The 15,084-nt window shown below is 39.6% G+C and overlaps 1 pseudogene across 1 annotated transcript in view; it reads right to left on the minus strand.

Annotated features, from left to right (window-relative positions):
- Positions 1-13,916, minus strand: part of LOC309620388 (frataxin, mitochondrial pseudogene) — a 58,588-nt pseudogene extending 44,672 nt beyond the window's left edge. Inside the window, exon 1 of the transcript XR_014249884.1 lies at positions 7,992-13,916. The product of XR_014249884.1 is annotated as a frataxin, mitochondrial pseudogene (transcript). The remainder of the gene's footprint in view (positions 1-7,991) is intronic.
- Positions 13,917-15,084: the final 1,168 nt, after the last annotated feature.

Consider the following 15,084-nt stretch of genomic DNA (forward strand, 5'->3'; position numbering starts at 1 on the left):
ACGGGACCTGCACCAGTGGGAGGGAGTTGTGAAGGAGGAAAGGTTTCCACACACTAGGAAGCCCCTTCATGGACGGAGACTGCAGGTGGTGGCGGGGGGAAGCTTTGGAGCCGTGGAGGAGAGTGCAGCAACAGAGGTGCAGAAGGCAAAGTGGAGAGATTCCCGCACAGAGGATCGGTGCCGACCAGCACTCACCAGCCCGAGAGACTTGTCTGCTCACCCGCTGGGGCGGGCGGGGGCTGGGAGCTGAGGCTTGGGCTTTGGTCGGATCCCAGGGAGAGGACTGGGGTTGGTGGCGTGAAAACAGCCTGAAGGGGTTAGTGCACCACGGCTAGCCGGGAGGGAGTCCGGGAAGAAGTCTGGAGCTGCCGAAGAGGCAAGAGACTTTTTCTTTCCTCTTTGTTTCCTGGTGCACGAGGAGAGGGGATTAAGAGCACTGCTTAAAGGAGCTCCAGAGACGGGCGCGAGCCATGGCTTTCAGCGCGGACCCCAGAGACAGGCATGAGACGCTAAGGCTGCTGCTGCTGCCACCAAGAAGCCTGTGTGCAAGCACAGGTCACTATCCACACCTCCCCTCCAAGGAGCCTGTGCAACCTGCCACTGCCAGGGTCCCATTATCCTGGGACAACTTCCCCAGGAGAATGCACAGCACACCTCAGGCTGGTGCAACATCACGCTGGACTCTGCGGCCGCAGGCTCGCCCAACATCCATACCCCTCCCTCCCCCCGGCTTGAGTGAGCCAGAGAACCCGAATCAGCTGCTCCTTTAACCCATCCTGTCTGAGTGAAGAACAGACGCCCTTAGGCGACCTACACGCAGAGGCGGGGCCAAATCCAAAGCTGAACACTGGGAGCTGTTCGAACAAAGAAGAGAAAGGGAAATCCCTCCCAGCAGCCTCAGGAGCAGCAGATTAAATCTCCACAATCAACTTGATATACCTGCATCTGTGGAATACCTGAATAGACAACAAATCATCCCAAATTGAGGAGGTGGACTTTGGGAGCAAGATATATTATTTTCCCCCCTTTTCCACTTTTTGTGAGTGGCCGTGTGGATGAAAGGCTCTTGGTGCTCCAGCCAGGAGTCAGTGCGGTGCCTCTGAGGTGGAGAGCCAACTTCAGGACACTGGTCCACAAGAGACCTCCCAACTCCACGTAATATCAAACAGCGAAAATCTCCCAGAGATCTCCATCTCAACACCAAGACCCAGCTTCACTCAACGACCAGCAAGCTACAGTGCTGGACACCCTATGCCAAACAACTAGCAAGACAGGAGCACAGCCACATCCATTAGCAGAGAAGCTGCCTAAAATCATAATAAGGCCACAGACACCCCAAAACACACCGCCAGACGTGGACTTGCCCACCAGAAAGACAAGATCCAGCCTCATCCACCAGAACACAGGCACTAGTCCCCTCCACCAGGAAGCCTACACAACCCACTGAACCAACCTTAGACACTGGGGACAGACACTGAAAACAACGGGAACTGCGAACCTGCAGCCTGGAAAAAGGAGACCCCAAACACAGTAAGATAAGCAAAATGAGAAGACAGAAAAACACACAGCAGATGAAGGAGCAAGGTAAAAACCCACCAGACCTAACAAATGAAGAGGAAATAGTCAATCTACCTGAAAAAGAATTCAGAATAATGATAGTAAAGATGATACAAAATCATGGAAATAGAAGAGAGAAAATGCAACAAACATTTAACTAGGGCCTAGAAGAACTAAAGAGGAAACAAGCAATGATGAACAACACAATAAATGAAATTAAAAATACTCTAGAAGGGATCAATAGCAGAATAACTGAGGCAGAAGAACGGATAAGTGACCTGGAAGATAAAATAGTGGAAATAAATACTACAGAGCAGAATAAAGAAAAAAGAATGAAAAGAACTGAGGACAGTCTCAGAGACCTCTGGGACAACATTAAATGCACCAACATTCGAATGATAGGGGTCCCAGAAGAAGAAGAGAAAAAGAAAGGGACTGAGAAAATATTTGAAGAGATTATAGTTGAAAACTTCCCTAATATGGGAAAGGAAATAGTTAATTAAGTTGAGGAAGCACAGAGAGTCCCATACAGGATAAATCCAAGGAGAAACACGCCAAGACACATATTAATCAAACTATCAGAAATTAAATACAAAGAAAACGTGTTAAAAGAAGCAAGGGAAAAACAACAAATAACACACAAGGGAATCTCCATAAGGTTAACAGCTGATCTTTCAGCAGAAACTCTGCAAGCCAGAAGAGAGTGGCAGGACATATTTAAAGTGATGAAGGAGAAAATTCTACAACCAAGATTACTCTACTCAGCAAGGATCTCATTCAGATTTGATGGAGAAATTAAAGCCTTTACAGACAAGCAAAAGCTGACAGAGTTCAGCACCACTAAACCAGCTTTACAAAAAATGCTTAAGGAACTTCTCTAGGTAAGAAACACAAGAGAAGGAAAACACCTACAATAACAAACCCAAAACAATTAAGAAAATGGGAATAGGAACATATATTTCGATAATTACCTTAAATGTAAATGGATTAAATGCTCCCACCAAAAGACACAGACTGGCTGAATGGATACAAAAACAAGACCCATATATATGCTGTCTACAAGAGACCCACTTCAGACCTAGGGATACATACAGACTAAAAGTGAGGGGATGGAAAAAGATATTCCATGCAAATGGAAATCAAAAGAAAGCTGTAGTAGCAATTCTCATATCAGACAAAATAGACTTTAAAATAAAGACTATTATAAGAGACAAAGAAGGACACTACATAATGATCAAGGGATTGATCCAAGAAGATATAACAATTGTAAATATTTATGCACCCAACATAGGAGCACCTCAATATATAAGGCAAATGCTAACAGCCATAAACGGGGAAATCGACAGTAACACAATAATAGTGGGGGATTTTAACACTCAGCTTACACGAATGGACAGATCATCCAGACAGAAAATAAATACAGAAACACAAACGTTAAATGACACAATAGACCAAATAGATTTAATTGATATTTATATGACATTCTACCCGAAAGTAGCAGAAAACACTTTCTTCTCAAGTGCTAAAGAACATTTTCCAGGATAGATCACATCTTGGGTCACAAATCAATCTTCGGTAAATTTAAGAAAATCAAAATGATATCAAGCATCTTTTCTGACCACAATGTTATGATATTACAAATCAATTACAGGAAAATAAAACTGTAAAAATCACAAACACCTGGACGCTAAACAATATGCTACTAAATAACCAAAAAATCAGTAAAGAAATGAAAGAGGAAATGAAAAACTACATAAAAATGAGTGACAATGAAAACACAATGACCCAAAACATATGGGGTGCAGCAAAAACAATTTTAAGAAGGAAGTTTTTTAGCAGTAAAATCCTACCTCAAAAAATCAGAAAAATCTCAAATAAACAACCTAAGCTTACACCTAAAGCAAGTATAGAAAGAAGAACAAAAACAACAACAACAACAACAACAAAAAAACAAAGTTAGTAGAAGAAATCATAAGGATCAGAGGAGAAATAAATGAAATAGAAATGAAGAAAACAACAACAATGGGACTTCCCTGGTGGCATAATGGTTAAGAATCCATCTGCCATTGCAGGGGACACGAGTTTTATCCCTGGTCCAGGAAGATCCCACATACCACAGAGCAACTAAGCCTGTTTTGCACAACTACTCAGCCTGCACTCTAGAGCCCACGAACCACAACTACCGAGCCTGTGTGCCACAACTACTGAAGCCCACACGCCTAGAGCTCATGTTCCACAACAAGAGAAGTCACCACAATGAGAAGCCCACACACCACCATGAAGATTATCCCCCAGTCAATGCAACTAGAGAAAGCCTGCGTGCAGTAACAAAGACACAACACAGACAAAAATAAATAAATAAATAAGAAAACAATGGCAAAGAGTAGTAAAAATAAAAGTTGATACTTTGAGAAGATGAACATAATTGATAAAACTTTAACGAGACTCATCAAAAAAAAAAAAAAGGAAGAGGACTCAAATAAATAAAATTACACATGAAAAAGGAGAAGTTACAACTGACACCTCAGAAATACAAAAGATGATAAGACAATACTACAAGTAACTATATGCCAATAAAATGGACAACCTGGAAGAAATAGACAAATTCTTACAAAAGTACAACCTTCCAAGACTGAACCAGGAAGAAATAGAAAATATGAACAGACTAATCACAAGTAATGAAATTGAAACTGTGATTAAAAATAGTCCAAAAACAAAAGTCCAGGACCAGATGGCTTCACAGGTGAATTCTAACGAACATTTAGAGAAGAGCAAACCGAATCCAAAAGCACGTTAAAAGCATCATACACCATGATCAAGTGGGATTTACCCCAGGGACGTAAGGATTCTTCAATATAGGCAAATCAATCAATGTGATAAACCACATTAGCAAACTGAAGAATAAAAATTATATGACCATCTCAATAGGTGCAGAAAAAGCTTTTGACAAAATTTAACACCGATTCATGATAAAATCTCTCCAGAAAGTGGGCATAGAGGGAATCTAACTCAACATAATAATGTCCATATATGACAAACACACAGCAAACATCATTCTCAATGGTGAAAATCTGAAAACATTTCCTCTAAGATCAGGAACAAGACAAGTGTGTCCACTCTCACTACTATTATTCAACATAGTTTTGGAAGTCCTAGCCACGGCAATCAGAGAATAAAAACAAATAAAAGGAAACCAAATTGGAAAAGAAGTAAAATTGTCACTATTGGGCTTCCCTGGTGGCACAGTGGTTGAGAATCTGCCTGCCAATGCAGGGGACACAGGTTCGAGCCCCGGTCTGGGAAGATCTCATATGCCGCAGAGCAACTGGGCCCGTGAGCCACAACTACTGAGCCTGTGCGTCTGGAGCCTGTGCTCCACAACAAGAGAGGCTGCAATAGTGAGAGGCCCATGCACCGCGATGAAGAGTGGCCCCCACTTGCCGCAACTAGGGAAAGCCCTCACACAGAAACGAAGACCCAACACAACAAATAAATAAATAAATAAATAAATAAATAAATAATTTAAAAAAATTGTCACTATTTGCAGATGACATGATACTATACATAGAAAATCCTAAAGATGCCACCAGAAATCTACAAAAGCTAATCAATGTATTTAGTAAAGTTGCAGTATACAAAATTAACACAGAAATCTCTTGCATTCCTATACACTAATAATGAAAGATCAGAAAGAGAAATTAAGGAAACATTCCCATTTACCATTGCAGCAAATAGAATAAAATACCAAGGAATAAAACTACCTGAGGCAAAAATCCTGTACAGAGAAAACTGTAAGATACTGATGAAAGAAATCAAAGATGACACAAACAGATGGAGAGATATACCATGTTCTTGGATTGGAAGAATCAATATTGTGAAAATGACTATACTACTCAAAGCTATCTACAGATTCAATGCAATCTCTATCAAATTACTGATGAGATTTTTCACAGAATTAGAAGAAAAAATTTTACAATTTGTATGGAAACACAAAAGACCCCGAATAGCCAATGCTATCTTGAGAAAGAAAAATGGAACTGGAGAAATCTGGCTCCCTGACTTCAGACTATACTACAAACCTACAGCAATTAAGACAGTATGGTACTGACACCAAACCAGAAATGTACATCAATGGCACAGGATAGAAAGCCCAGAGATAAACCCACACACCTATGGTAACCTAATCTATGACAAAGGAGGAAAAATATACAATGGAGGAAAGACAGCCTCTTCAATAAATGGTGCTGGGAAAACTAGACAGCCACATGTAAAAGAATGAAATTAGAACACCCCCTAACACCAGACACAAAAATATACTCAAAATGGATTAAAGACCTAAATGTAAGGCCAGACACTATAAAGCTCTTAGACGAAAACATAGGCAGAACACTCTTTGACATAAATCACAGCAAGATTTTTTTGACCCACCTCCTAGAGTAATGAAAATAAAAACAAAAATAAACAAATGGGACCTAATGAAACTTAAAAGCTTTCACACAGCAAAGGAAATGATAGACAAGACAAAAGGACAACCTTCAGAATGGGGGAAAATATTTGCAAATGAAGTAACTGACAAAGGATTAATGTTTAAAATATACAAGCAGCTCATGCAGATCAATATAAAACAAAAACAAAAACAAAAAAACAACCCGACCTAAATACACCTTTTTCCAGAGAAGACATATAGATTGCCAACAAACACATGAAAAGATTCTCTGCATCAGTAATTATTAGAGAAATGCAAATGAAAACTACAGTGAGATATCACCTCACACCAGTCAGAATGGCTATGATCACAAAATCTACAGACAATAACTGCTGGAGAGGATGTGGAAAAAAGGGAACCCTCTGCACTGTTGGTGGGAATGTAAATTGGTATAGCCACTATGGAAAACAGTATGGATGTTCCTTCAGAAACTAAAAATAGAACTACCCTATGACACAGCAATCCCACTACTGGACATATATCCTGAGAAACCCATAATTCAAAAAGACACATGTTCCCCAATATTCATTGCTACACTATTTACAATAACCAGGATGTGGAGGCAACCTAAATGTCCATCAACAGATGAATGGATAAAGAAGATGTGGTACATATATACAATGGACTATTACTCAGCCATTAAAAGGAACGAAATTGGGTCATTTGTAGAGACTTGGATGGACCTAGAGAGTGTCATACAGAGTGAAGTGAGTCCGGAAGAGAAAAACAAATATTGTATATTAACGCATATATGTGGAATCTAGAAAAATGGTTCAGATGATCTTATTTGCAAAGCAGAATTAGAGACACAGACATAGAGAACAAATGTATGGATACCAAGGGGGAAAGGGGGGGTGTGGGAGGAATTGGGGGATTGGGATTGGCACATATACACTGTTGATACTATGTATAAAATAGACAACTAATGAGAACATACTGTATAGCACAGGGGACCCTAGTTAATGCATTTTGGTGACCCAAATTGGAAGGAAATCCAAAAAGAAGAGGTTGTGTGTATATGTATGGCTGATTCATTTTGTTGTGCAGTGGAAGTTAGCACAACATTGTGAAGTAACTATACTCCATTAAAAATTAATTAAAAATAAAATAAAATATTCATTTAAGGAAATACCTGGAGACAAATGTAAACAAAAATACAATGATCCAAAATCTATGGAATGCAACAAAAGCAGTTCTAAGAAGGAAGTTTATAGTGATTCAAGCTTACCTCAGGAAACAAGAAAAATGTCAAAGAAACAACCTAACCTTACATGAACTAGAAAAAGAACAAACAAAACACAATGTTAGTGGAAGGAAAGAAATCATAAATATCAGAGCAGGAATGAGTGAAATAAAGAGAAAATATTGGAAAAGGTCAATGAACTAGGAGCTTGTACTTTGAAAAGGTAAACAAAACTGATACACTTTTTGCTAGACTCATCAAAAAAAAAAAAAAAGAGAGGGCTCAAACCAATTAAATCAGAAATGAAAAAGAAGTTACAGTTGACACCACAGAGATATAAAGGATCATAAGAGACAACTATGAACAACTGTATGCCAGCAAAATGAACAACCTAGAAAAAAAAAAGACAAATTCTTAGAAATTTACGATCTCCCAAGGCTGAACCAAGAAGAAATAGAAAATATGAGCAGGTCAATTACTAGTAATTCAATTGTATTAGTAATAAAAAATCCCAAGAAACAAAAGTCTAGGAACAGGCTTTACAGGTGAATTCTACCAAGCATTTAAAGAGTTAACACCTATTCTTTTCAAACTATTTGAAAACGTTGTAGAGGACAGAATGCTTCTAAACTCATTCTACAAGGCCAGAATCACCCTGGCTAGATATCAAAACCGGACAAGCATATCACAATAAAAAGGAAAATTATAGGCCAATATCACTGATGAATATAGATGCAGAAATCTTCAAAAAAAATATTAGCAAACTGAATCACAGTACATTAAAAGGATTATACACCATGATGAAGCGGGATTTATCCCAGGGATGCAAAGATTTTTCAGTATCTGCAAATCAATCAATGTGATGCACTACATAAACAAATTCAAGTATAAAAACCATATGATCATCTCAACAGACATAGAAAAAGCTGATGGCAAAATTCAACATCCATTTATGATAAAAACTCTCAAGCAATAGGGCATAGAATGAACATATCTCAACATAATAAAGGCAATATGTGACAAACCCACAACTAACATCTTACTCGATGGTGAAAAGCTGAAAGCATTTCCTCTAAGATCAGGAACAAGACAAGGATGCCCACTCTTGCCACTGTTATTCAACATGTTATTGAAAATCCTACCCCTAGCAATCAGACAAGAAAAAAGAAATACAAGGAATCCAAATTGGGAAGGAAGAAGTAAAATAGTCACTGTCTGTAGATGACATGATACTGTACACAGAAAATCCTAAAGATGTCACCAGAAAACTATTAGAGCTCATCAGTGAGTTTAGTAAAGTTGCAGGATGCAAAATTAATATACAGAAATATGTTTCATTTCTATACACTAACAACAAACTATTGGAAAGAGAAATTAAGGAAACAACCCCATTTACCATTACATCAAAAAGAATAAAATGCCTAGGAATAAGCCTACATAAGTAGGTAAAATAACTGTACTCGGAAAACTATAAGACATGGATGAAAGAAATTGGAGACAATACAAACAGATGGAAATATATACCATGTTCATGGATAAGAGGAAGTAATATTTTTAAAATGACCATAGCACCCAAGACAAACTACAGATTCCATAAAATCCCTATCAAAACACCAAGGGTATTTTTCATAGAACTAGAACAAATAATTTTAAAATATGTGTGGAAACACAAAAGACCCTGAACAGCCATAAAAATCTTGAGAAAAAAGAACAGAGCGGGAGGAATATCACTGCCTGACTTCAGACTATATTACAAAGCTACAGTATTGAAAACAGTATGGTACTGGCATAAAAACAGACACATAGACCAGTGAAACAGAATAGAGAGCACAGAAATATACCCATATATTTATGGCCAATTAATCTATGACAAAGGAGGCAAGAATGTACAATGGAGAAAAGACAGTCTCTTCAATAAGTGGTGCTGGGAAAACTAGAGGGTTACATGTAAAATAATGAAATAAGAACATTCTCTAACACCATATACAAAAATAAACTCAAAATAGATTAAAGACCTACATGTAAGACTGGAAATCATTAAACTACTAGAGGAAAACAGAGGCAGAACACCTTTTTTTTTTTTTCTTGGCTTATAAACAGAAATTTATTTCTCATAGTTCTGGAGGCTGGGAAGTCCAAGATCAAGGCCCCAGCAGACTGGGTGTCTGGTGAAGGCTTGCTTCTTTCTTCATAGACAGCTGTCTTCTCTCTGTGTCCTCACATGGTGAAAGGGATGAAGGAGCTCTCTGTGGTCTCTCTTATAAGGGCACTAATCTCATTTATGAGGGTTGTGATTGGGGGTTAGGATCAACACCTTAACATTCAGCCTACAGCCCAGGCTTAGCACAGTAATGGCACAATAAAAGATGATCATTTGAACATGAATTCAACTGAAATTCAAGTAGAACAAAACCCAAAACCATATACTTACTCTATAGCTTAAAGTTCACTGTCATCTCCTCTACTAGAAGGAATTAAAGCTGGCCTGTTAAGTTGCCTGACAGGACCATTAAATGTCTAAATTGGGGATCGACTATATTCTATCCAGTTTAACCCTCTCTGTTAACACGGGAAAACAGAGGTCCTGGGAGTTCAAGAAACTTGCCCAGAGACAGACAACTACTTTTGGGCTGGGCCAAGTGTAAGACTGGGGTTCCTTTCATTAACACCAACATCTTTTCATTTATGTGGCCTTTCACAATTTACCAAGCACCTCCTCAGCTCCATGACCTCATTTATTATACTATATCCATGAGCTTACAGAGATGGCTTTTGGGAGATTTTTTGCATCCTCAGACCAGTGTTGTGATAGCTTATTTTATACTGACTCTTAAATTTAAAAAATATATATGTATACACACATGTAAATGTGTGTGTACATATATATAAACATATGGAAGACACGGCACCACATCTCCCTGTGTCACCCCATGCGAGCCACACCCTGACAGTCACAAAGCACAGAGAGAAAATGGTATTCGGTTTGAGAATTCCCGAGTTGCTACTGATATTTCAATACTAAAGGGCTTAGAAGTGTTTACACTTTCAAGAGGAGTAGGAATGTTTTAGGCTTCCCTTTAATGAGTCTCATTTTGAGACAGGATGGCAAGGTTGGCCAGCCACTCTTCATGCAGTTATTGTAGTAAGTCTTTCAGAGAATGAATGGTGAAGCCAATTCATTTCTCCTCCTGGAATTTGTCCTTCTTCTTTTTCTTTGTTGTGAGGTTATATATTAAAGGTATGGGCATACAGACATTATGGAATATAAGGGCTATCACTTGAGGGAGGAAATCAGACAATAAATCCAAAGAAACCAGTGGAAATTAAAAATCTGAACTTAGGGGCAGGGCGGAAGTTGACACGGTCTTTTCACAGAGCCGTTACACATAATGCAACTGTCCTCAAAAGCAGGAATGGAAAAAACTAGCCATTCAGCTGCAGAATGAAACCGGGATCTTGGCTTTAGAGCTTTCAATGTCTTTAGCATTAGGCTGGGCAGCAAGTGCCTTTTCCAGAGTAGGCCAGAGAAGATAAGTCCAATTTGGTTTTTAAGGCTTGAGTCAGCTCTGTGGCCAGCAGCTCGTGGAGGGACACACCATCGTGGGAGTACATCCAGTTTCTCCCAATCCAGTCGTAACACTTGGGGCCACTGGATGGTGAAGATAACCAGATTTTCTTGTTTGGGGTCTGTTTGTTGATCACGTACGTTCCTAGATCTCCACCCAGTTTAATTGTTAAAACACCACTCCCAAAGGAGACATCATAGTCTTCAAATGTGTAAGGTTTGTCTGCAAGGTCTTCAAAAAACCCTGCTAAGGAGTCCAGCGTCTCCTTGGCCAGTCTTTCATAGGTGGTATCGTCCAGAGGGCCAGCGTCACCCAAAGTTCCCGTTGTCCTCAAATTCATCCAACAGACACACTGCTTTTTGACATTTAGGATCTGGTTGAGGCAGCAGAGGCTCAGACTGGGCTGACTGGGTGTGCCGGCCGCAGCGGTCCCGGTGCGCAGGCCCCGGCAGCCATAGAGCTGAGGGTCCTTCATTGGCCGCAGGGCCCTGGCGTGGGCCTGGGCAGAACCCTGTGGGGCCGAGCAGGGCAAGAGGCTGGCAGCCGCTCGGCGCCCTAGCGTCCACATCCAGAACACCCTTTGACATAAATGGTAGCAATATTTTTTGGATATGTCTTCTAAAATAAAGGAAATAAAAGCAAAAATAAACAAATGGGACCTAATTAATCTTAAAAGCTTTTGCACAACAAAGGTAACTATCAACAAAATAAAAATATAACCTGCTGAATGGGAGACAATATTTGCAAATGACATGACTGATAAGGAGTTAATGTCTAAAATATATAAACAGCTCATAGAACTCAACATCAGAAAATAAACAACTCAATTAAAAAGTGGGCAGAAGACCTGAATAGATATTTTTCCAAAGGGGAAATGAAAGGATTCAAATTACAGCATTTTGTTGAACACAACAGTTCCAGAAAGCATTGATTGTGTAAGCAAGGGGTTTTTTTTAAAGGAGTGCTTTTTGGAAGACTAAGACCAAGTTGAGAAAGTAGGCGGACTGGGAGTCTAGCCCAGGTTGGAGCTGAATAATGGAACATGGTAACTGAGGCTTATGTCCAGAATGGAAGTGTAGGGTATGCGGCAGAGGGCAGTTGTCAAGGCACTGGGCTAGGCAGTTGCACACAAATTAGTAAAATGTCAACCCATGTAGCCCTTATGACAAACCTGTGAGAAAAAAATGAGGCTCAGAGAGGTTGTTACTTCCTTAAGTTAACAAAAATGGAAAGTGACACAGCTGAGGGCTAAACCCAGGTCTCTTCGAAGTAAATTCTATGTTCCTACCAATACTCATGCTGCCCTAGTAGACTGTCTGCTAGGGTTGTGGGAGAGAGGGGCCGGGGAGCCCCATTCATACCAGGCTGTGCGGAGTGTTGCCAGGGAAGCCACTAAATCTTGAAAGTTTAGCTCCTCCACAAACATCCAACAAGAGATCAAGAGGAAGTCAATTGAAGTAAAGTTTTCATACTTCACTCAAAGTGGTAAAATGTTCATATTAGTAGACTTATAAGTCATATATGTAGTGATCGAAAATAAAGAGCATATCCAAATAGCATAGCCTCAAAATACATGAGGCAAAAAATGATAGAGTTAAAAAGAGATAGACAAATGCAGAATTATAGTAGGAGATTTCAACATTCCTCTCTGAGCAACTGACAGAATTAAGAGACAGAAAATTAGCAAAGATTTATTAAATCTGAACAACTAATTCAACTAACAGGATCTAAATGAATATAACACTTCACCCAAGAACAGCATAATACAAAATTTTTTCAAGTGCCCATAGAATTGTTACAAATGTATAGAAAATTTCAAGTGATAGAACAAACCTCAACAAATTTAAAAAAATTGAAATCATAATATTTAAAAAATTGAAATCATAATTTTCTGGTCATAATAGAATCAAACTAGAAATCAGTAACATAAAGAAATCAGAAAAAGCTTCAACATTTGGTTATTAAAGCACACATGTTTAGTTATTCAATGACTCAAATAGAACGTCTCAAAGAAAATAAAAAGTACATAGATCTTAAGAGAGTGAAAAGACAAGCCACAAATTGGGAGAAAATAATTGTGAACTCACATCTGATAAAGAACTTGTATCCAAAAAAAAAGTCTTAAAACTCAACAATAAGTAAATAAGCCACCCGATAAATAAGTGGGCAAAAGATCTGAACATATACCTCACCAAAGAATATATACAGATAGCAAGTAAACATATGAAAATGTGCTCAACATCATATGGCATTAGAGAATTGTAAATTAACAAAGATGAGTTACCACTACACACTTATTAGAATGGCTAAAATCCAAAACACTGACTCCACGAAATACTGGCAAGGATGTGGAGGAGAAAAGATCTCTCATTGTTGGTCAGAATGCAAAATAGCACAACCACTTTGAAAGAAAGTTTGGCAGTTTTTTTATAAAACAAAATATACTCTTACCATATGTTTCAGAAATTACAGTCCTTGGCATTTACCCAAATGAGTTGAAAACTTATGTCCACACAAAAATTGTACACAGATGTTTACAGCAGTTTCATTCACAATTGCCAAAACTTGGAAGCAACTTAATGTCCTTCAGTAGTTGGATGGATAAATAAACTGTGGTACATCTAGACAATGGAATATTATTCAGCACTAAAAAGAAATGAGCTACCAAGCTATGAAAAGACATGAAGTAAATTCAAAGGCATATTACAAAGTGAAAGGATGTAAGCTGAAACGGTTACACACTGTATGATTCCAACTACATAGCATTTTGGAAAAGATAAAACTATGAGACAGTAAAAAGATCAGTAGTTTCCAGGAACTTGTGGGGAGAGAGGAATGAATAGGCAGAGCACAGAGGACTTTTAGGGCATTGAAATTATTCTGTATGATACTAGAGTGGTAGATATATGGACAACAAAAAGAGAACACTTGTGTAAACTATGGATTTGGGGCAATGATGATGTATCAATGCAAGTTTATCAATTGTAACAAATGTACCATTCTCAAATGTATTGAGAGTGGGAGAGGCTGTGTGCATGGTGGAGAACAGTGGTAAATGAGAATTCTCTGTACTTTTTGCTTAATTTTCCTGTGAACCTAAAATTTTTCTAGGAAATAGTCTATTTAAAAGAGGGGGAAATTAGAACTTCTCAAATCTTGTGAGGTGCAATGAGACCATACTCTAAGGGAAATTTGTACCTCTAAATGCTTATGCTTGAAATAAGAAATGACTGAAGAAGTGATGTCACCAAATGGAGGAATAAAACATCCCCCACTAATATCCTCCTTCAACAGCAATTTGGCAACCAGTCACAGACAAAAGTGCCTTTGTGGGAGCTTTAATACTCGGGTAGAAGATTGTGAAACCCCAGTGGAGTCTGAGACCAAGGAGAGCTGTTTTGAGAAGAGAGAGAGAGCTCTGCACCCAGGCTCCTGACTTACTGACCAGGATCCTAGCTACAGTCCCAGAAATTGCTTTGTACACCTGAGGACTAGTCTACTGCCCCATCTTGTCTTGGTCCTGTTACCAATATCATATGCCAATGCACCTGGGAGGAACCATGCCCTACCATGCCTTGGGTAATAGGCATAACAGAGCTCAGTTCCAACTGTGGACCCTCAAGTAGCCCATGAACCTGCTCCATCTCCTCAGAGCTGTGAACCAGGGGCTCCAGGAAGGAAGTAAGCCTGCTAACCTCAGTCAGACTGTAGATCCTGAAAGGGCCCCATACTTGGTTCTAGGTCCCTCCAGCTGAAGTCTACATACCATTCCTGCTGGCACAGGGACCAAGCAGGACACACATCCCACCTGCACCTCAGGAGATATTGAAGCATCTCTATTCTTGACTCCAATCCCTCCAGCTGTGGTAAGGAAACATCCAGCCCAGAGACCTGGTGGGAAACATTCCCATCCATACATCAAAAGCAAGGTTTACAGACATCAGTCTTGGCAGTGGGACCTGAAATAGTCCTGGAACTCAGTTCCAGTGCTTCTCAGCCATGATCCAAGGGACCATGCAGCCATCCAGCCTGGATCCCACCAAAGACCAGGCAGGAGCTCTCCCAGGACCTGGTGGGAGCTACACCTAATTGTACACTTTGCAATAGGCCTGTGTGTCTGCAGTCAACTTTGGACCTTGAGGCAGACCCTTGTCCCAGAGCCTCCCTACCAAACAAGGTACTGGAGGGAGTCCCATCTACCCAGGGGCCAGACAGGATCCATGGAAACTTGAGTTCCTGTTAACTTGCCAACTGTGAACTCCACTGTAGACTCACCAACAGCCTCATAACCT

This window comes from Balaenoptera borealis, assembly GCF_965194805.1.
Source record: "Balaenoptera borealis genome assembly, chromosome: X".
NCBI classification, from domain to species: Eukaryota; Metazoa; Chordata; class Mammalia; order Artiodactyla; family Balaenopteridae; genus Balaenoptera; species Balaenoptera borealis.